Below are 7,313 nucleotides of genomic sequence, written 5' to 3'. Positions count from 1 at the left end.
AATAGCATTGTAGTTCTTCAGTTACTAGCCTGAGAGAGTGTTTTGTAAATGTTCCTGCCTGCAGGTGTGGATTCTTTAATCAGCGTTCCCTTCTCTGTTCAGCTGGATGCTGTGGCTCTGTACGTACCCTTTGGAGAGTTGGGGGAGCTGCAGAGATCCCTGTGCTCAAAGCCCGGCAGGTGCCACCTCCCAGCTGCATCTCTTCTCTGTAGAAGCACTTTGTGGACAGCCTGTAGAGGTCTGCCTGGTCTGTACTAGTCTGCACCAAGCCCCAGGTGTCCAAGGCAGCATGCCCTGGTCATACCAGGAGCCAGGCTTTAAATTTGCTACTTACATTCAGGGCAGTCTGTTCTTGAGGGCAGCGCCAGAACTGTTTTTGGTACAGAGGGCAAAGAGAATTAAAGGAATATTTCCCACCCTCCTAATCATCTTCTTAGGTCCAATTGGTTGGAAGCTTCAGTGCAGTTACAGTAGTTTATATCAGAGGGACGACAGGTGCCTGCTAGTACCTACCGTGCATACAATAATAACTGGGGGAACGTAGCGTATTCTGCACTTGACAGTTGCAGGGAGGGAAAGAGTTCAAAACTCTTGCCTGACCACTCAGGGATGAACATCAGAACAGATCTCCAGGGAAATGATGGTATCTGCCTTGTATTGATGGATCTTTTTGGTCATTATTCCACTGCTGAAAGAGTATTTTGTGAAAGGGAAAATATCTGTTCTCATCCCTCTGAGTTGAAGGCAATGGGAAAACTTGACAAGGACAAGAAGACACATGAAACAGACGCATGGTTAAGATTTTCCAGTTGAACTATTCTGAGGAGTGTCTCATCTGAGTAGTTTGTTGAATGGTCTAAGAGATGGAAACGGTTTTCCCTAATCTTACTAAGGTTTTGGCAAAAGAAGACATTTCACTCACTTTTCCTAGAAAGGAAACAACTACCTCAAGATAAAGTACGGATGGGAGAAACATCCAAAAGGAAAGGTCATGCATATTAATGTGCTCACTGATACCCTATGAAATAGTTATGATATAGAAAATATATATTATTTTTTTTTTTTAATGGTAGCATGTAGTTTGTATGAAGCTGTACTTTGCTGGGCTTAGGGCTTGAAGGTCTAGGAGGAGTTCTGGACAAGTGAGGGATGCTGTACTGGCATTGACTGGATTTACAGCAAGGGCCTTATCTTCATTACAGGTTTCTCTCACACTTAATCTTTCCATAGAGACTTCCCACAGATGTTCACCCACCTTCACACCAGTGTCAGAGCTACAGAAAGCAAGCTTCACTCTTTTATTTTGAAATAAAGGTTAGGCCATGAAGCTACTTTATTGCATGTTGTTATCACAAGACAGTTGCATTGAGTTTTTGCAGCAAAGAGCACTCACACCACTTTGAACATCAGAGCTGTCCAGTCCTTTTCCTTATCTGTACGTTAACCAGCCTGCCCTTCGCATGTTTTGACTCCTCATGTCCTTAAATGAAATGAATTCATGTCTGCATCCACATCCTATCCCGCCAGCTTTTTCAGGCTTGGCAGAGCCTTGAAGAAAATACATCTGTGGACCAGATTTTCCCTATTCTGAAACTCTCCAGTTACTGTTCTGTTAATAGCTATGGGAATTATTTAATATATCCAGAAACCAATAGTGATGCTTTTATTTAATAATTCTACCTTACCATCTGATTAGCCTACTCTTAAAGTATTTCCTTACTAACCAGATTACAAAGAGGATTACTTAATTTTTCCAGCTGACAGTTAGCATGTTGACACTCTCTCTGCTTAGTAACTGAAGTCACAGGAGATTATCAGGAGCAGGAAGCAAACACATTTTTGTGAAGAGTGAGAGCACGGCTTTGTTAGCGGTCCTGGAGCAGAGTCTCGTCCCTATTGACTTATCTCCCCTGAGGTTTATTGCATCAGCAACAGCTCTCTCAAATTTCTCCATCTCTTTTCAGATCTGATCTGAAAACCTCTTTGCGCCACAGTTAACCAGCTACCATTTTAATCTTCTCATCCTTTCTTTGCACATTCTCAAAAATACTAATTAAATCAATAAAGCTTTCGGAGTTATGATTTGAAAGCACAATGCTAAATAAAACTGCACTGCCCTTGGTCTCAGACTAAATTAAGAAGTTGTGTAAAACTGGCAGTCAAACAGGAGGGTATTTAAACTGCTCTTATCTCAAACCTAGAATAGGGACATCATTAGGGACAGTTGTTGCTGGGAAGTCAGTTCTTGTCCTCATTTTAACTAACAATGCACTACAATACCAAATTTGAATATGCTGAGAGCATGAATGATCTAACAGTAAGAAGGGCACCAACTATTCTCAGTGACTTGAATGGAAATAGCAGGTGTCTGGTACTTTTCTGGCCCCAAGACAGTAATCAGTCACAGATAATTGATTACTTTCAGATCCAGAAAGTGATTTGCAAGGGATTATATTTTCAGTGTACTGTACTAGCTTAACATTAACTGCACAGGAGGAATCAGATTTCTGAAGCACCAACCACACAACCAGTCATTTTCGATTGTTTGAGCCATGCCTGTACCCAGTACAGTCGTATTTTCAAACTTCTGGGCAAATACTAATTATGCCTTCTAATTGTAACACAGCTGCTGCCATTCCCTCTATTAAACTGTATTCATGCCTTATTATTAAACAAAATGTAGAGCAGGAAAATAGAAAGAGATTTTCCTATGCATCTGTCTCTTTCAGGACAAATTCCTTTCCTGAACAAGTACAGCCATGTCTATAATCATAGATAATATAGAGTATCACAAGACTACTCACAAGCATTTTGAAGACTTATCTAGCAGCGAATTATCTCCTGTTTTGTCAAAATGAGTATGACTGCACATTAAGCACAGCATGACTCACAGGCAAAGCAATATGGAAAACTGCCCTTCTGGAGGCTTATCTAGCTCCACAAAAGTGCCTGGAAAGAACCTCACTAACTTTAGCAATAGTTTAAGAGCTGGAGAGTGAAATGCATCTAGTTACTGAGTCCTGAAGGCAAACATGTCCCACCATGGCAGCACCAGCATGGACCAGTCCTAGCCCTTCTCCTGCCAACTGGGCACTGGGAGAGGTGCTTGTCCAGGCCACTCCAGGAGCTGTTTCACTCTTTAACTGTGCTCAAAACCATCTTAACAAAAAAGATGGCCATTTTTCTGCAGGTGAATAAGTTAAATCAGCTCACGTAAGCTCACCTGTCCCCGCGTATCTCGATCAGCCCAAGAAATGGATAGATGATGGGGATAAAGAAGATGGGGGTGTGAGGGAGGGGAAGTGAGACTTTCCCCACTTCGGTAGCAATCAGCTCTTAAATTGGCTCAGCTACATATGTCATGACAGCTTCAGTTTTCAGTCTAATTAAACAGAGATAACCAAGACAGTTCTCAATTTTATCAGGAGAAAAAACCCTCAAGCATTCAGAACCTGTGAGAAATTGTTTAAAAGCATTGGTCTGATGCTATCACTGACTCTTCTGATTGATTTAGCTATAGAAATGTATTCAAGGTCATTCACATGAATATTCATGGAAAAGTATCTGTCCTAGCAAAGGGCTGTCATAAATATATCCATTTACGAGAATCAGCTAGGAAATGACCTTTTATGGAGCTGATGGTCTCATTGTGAAAAATGCCATTTTGTCCTTCTCGAAGTTGTTCTCATCAAATTCAGGGAATAATTTGTGCTGAAATCAAATGGCAAGGCATGTTCCTGGGAAGCCTCGGTTTGACTCCAGATCCAGTCCCTGAAAGAGGGACTGTCTCTGTCTCTGTCTCTGTCTGCCAACTTGGAAAAAGTGCTCCCGACCAGGGAAGGCAGGTGGGTTAATGCTTTCCATGTCTCTTTCTCCAATTAGGCTTGAGGATGAGTCGGGGCAGAATCTATACTCCTGTGTATCCTCTCTGGAGGGTCCATTGCTTGCTTCTTCAGCATGGGGTGGATGAGGAACCTGCTACTGCAGAGATGTGTCCCTGCGGACAAAGGAGGGCTCTGCAGCCTGGTCTTCCAGAGAAGTGCCCTACCTGGCAAGTCCTTTTGTAGGAGTTATATTTGCATTTCCTCATCTGCTCTGTAGACGATGATTGAATCTGGCCTGTCTGTTCCAACAACCAGGTTTTCATCAGAAAAAAATGGTTAGGAAATGAATGGCTTTGTCTGAAATGGAATGAAATATTTCACTCAGTCCATAAACTGGGGGGGGGTTGGGGGGGGGGAGGGCAGGGAAGAAAGAAACAAAAAGGCCAAAAAATTGAGCTGAGATGGACTCAATTATTTTTTCCCCTCAATTTTTTGGTTCAGCTGTCACACTGAAAAATCAATTATTTTCATAGCTCTACATCAGTCACTCCTATTTATAGAAATTCTAGTCATACAATCTGAGAACAGATTTCCCCTGCTGTTACATGGACTTTAACTTCCAGGGAAGCCAATGTAGATGAACCCTTTGGGAAAAACAAGTCCCTGGAGTAAAGAGCCTGACACTTCCCTACCATGAATAACAAACAGCAAGTGTTAGAACGATTAGTCACAGTGAACATTTTATGGGAAATCACCACTAATTGAAATTTCCTTGCTTAAAAGAATTCAGAAATCTAACCAGCTCTATATAACCAACTGCTATAACCTGCTGAAAGAACATCTTGGGCTTTGACAGTAGACAAAACTGTGTGCTGCTCTGATTTTCCTAGGAGGTTTTATATGATACAAACTCCATACTGGAGATAGGGTTATCTGGTTATACTGGTAGAGTTCATTCACCGATGAAAAAATGCATCAATCTATACAGGCCAGGCAACTTAAAACTGATGTATGATTGGATTTTATTTCCTGCACAGTGTCAAAGTCAGCCAAAGTCAATAAATACCACATTGCCTGTCTGTAGCAGCACTCTTTAGGCCAGTACCACATAACCCCTGGTATTTCAAGTGAAAAATTATTGTATCCCTGGGGTTTAGAGCATGCCTGGAAGTGCATTTACCCATCTGCAGCACTGGCAGATCTCAATGTTTTGCAAAGCCTCCTGTTAGCCTGACTGGCTTCATAACGATGGCAGCAGGAAGAATAGATAGCTACAGCCCCTCTGGGCTCTCCTGTCTCCGAAGCATCTGGGACTGGTGGTCAGGCTGGATCAGGCCAAGAGCTGCTGCCTACCAGAGACAATTTGTAGGCCAAGTACCAAGTCCTGGGGTCATCATTGAAGCTGCTTCCAGGATGCAATAACAGTCATTGCATATGCAGCTGTGCTCAGAGTTGTATCCCTGCAAGCTGAGTCCTCTCATAAAGCCCAATATTCCCCTGGGATCACATTTATGCTAGTTTAAAGCCATGTGGAAACCAGCCCTAAAAGCTTTTGTAGGTGATGTGTTGTACTTGTGCTGACTTTCTATTCGTACTAATCCATGAGACGAGGCTTAGACCCCAGTCTAAGAATAGCTCATTTTCTATTATTTTCTATTGTTCTACTTAAAATTAAGGTAAAAGAAAAAAAAAACACTAAAAAAAAATCCAACACATTAAACTCTTCATTAAGTCAAAGAAGAGATGATTGATGTGGCCTTTTGCAGCTGTTTACATCTTTAAAAGTCACCTGCTCAGTGTGCACTGGTTCATCCTCCTCAGAAGGCAGTCCTCCTCTTCTGAAATACATTTGAACTGAGATCTTCATCACAGGCAGCTCTGCATAGTGGGCAGGAAACAAGCTACATCCATCAAACAATTTATTTTGTCATGAGTAGCACACCCAACGACCTAGCACCTCTGTCGGTCGTTGCCCATAGGGTTCAATTAGTGATAGGGAGGTTACTTGCTGACCTTTCATTTTTATCTGGGCTTGGATTTTCATTCTGACTGATGAAGCCACATGTCAGTATAATTTCACCAGCATCTGTAAGAGGGTGCCTGCTGCAACCTCTGCCTTACATTAGTTTCCTATGCTTCTGCTTTGATCTTTGACTGAGGCATGCCGCTCCATCAAGCCAGAAAAAAACATCCATTTCCTTCTTTGATCTGCATCCTCATGAACTGATGAGAAGAGTAAGTCTGCATTTTATAACATTATGGTCAAATCCCTTGTGCATGTAAGTCATTCCCATGGGACTCTCATTCAACAGAACCTGACTTATGGGAATTACTCCTCACCTGTACCAGTTCAGCCCCTTCACGTCTGGAGATGGACAAATAACTAACCAAGCCTGCAACTGTAATAATGCAGTCTATCTTACATAAAATGGTCAAATGAATTGACAAAACTCAACTCAGTAGGCTAAAGATCAGTGTCATACATGAAATTATCTGACAATATGTTAAAATGCAGTCATAAAATATTTAAACACAAGCCTACAGTAGCCTCACAAGGAAAGACAAGTTCATTTCAGCTTTCTAGCAGAAAAAGAGTAGAAATATAATTGTTAGAAAATATGTCCTTAAAAGCTTATTCCTGTCACCTTAAGAATAGTACAACTGAACTGAACAAATAGGGTTAAAGGGCTTATGGAGCAAAAGGATACATCCTGGGATACAAGTTACATTTAATGTTTTGTGCTATCTGTCTTAAACTCTCCCTATCTAGTCACTTGGACAGTGTTAGTGGGTAGTGAAAGAAGTTCTTGGAGTCTCTTTAGAGATAATTTCTTGGTTTTATTCTTTATAATTTATTTACCCATCTTGCCTTATTCAGATTTGTTTTTTTCTTAAGATGTCAGTTTTGATGTCAGGTGACCTGGGATGGTAAAGCTCAGATTTTTAAGGTTACTTAGATTGTTTTCTATTTATCTTTGCAAGACTAAGTAGCTTTCAATGGGATATAGGGAGATGAAATGTCTAAGAGATGATGAAAATGGAACTCAGTTGTCAAAATCACTCAGGCCATGCAATGTTTTTGTGATTTATGGCTTTAAGAGCCTTTGGAAATGAGATCTTGATTTTGCTTTGTGTTAATACAGCACCTATCAAAAAGGGACCCTGGTTTATGATTGCTGCTGCTATGACAGGATTGAAAAAAGTGCTAGCCTATATGAGGAAAGTTTTAAAATGTAAACCTTAAAGGTTTGAGTTTATAAATAAGTGCTAAAATCCAATGCAGTAATACTTTTATATCTTGAGGTCTTAAAAGTTATATCTCATACTCTGGATAAACAAATCATATGCACAACCTGCAAATTCAGTGCTATTCTGCTTCATCCTTCCAGTTAAAAACACCTTTCCAAGAGTTTCTTACAGCATCCTTCACAGAACACCTAATACATTGTTTCAGCTAAGCCTGTCCCAGCTTATTCAGTCTAGCCAGTT

This window comes from Tauraco erythrolophus, chromosome 1 (genome assembly GCF_009769465.1).
Source record: "Tauraco erythrolophus isolate bTauEry1 chromosome 1, bTauEry1.pri, whole genome shotgun sequence".
Lineage (NCBI taxonomy): Eukaryota > Metazoa > Chordata > Aves > Musophagiformes > Musophagidae > Tauraco > Tauraco erythrolophus.
This window is presented reverse-complemented; position numbering follows the sequence as displayed.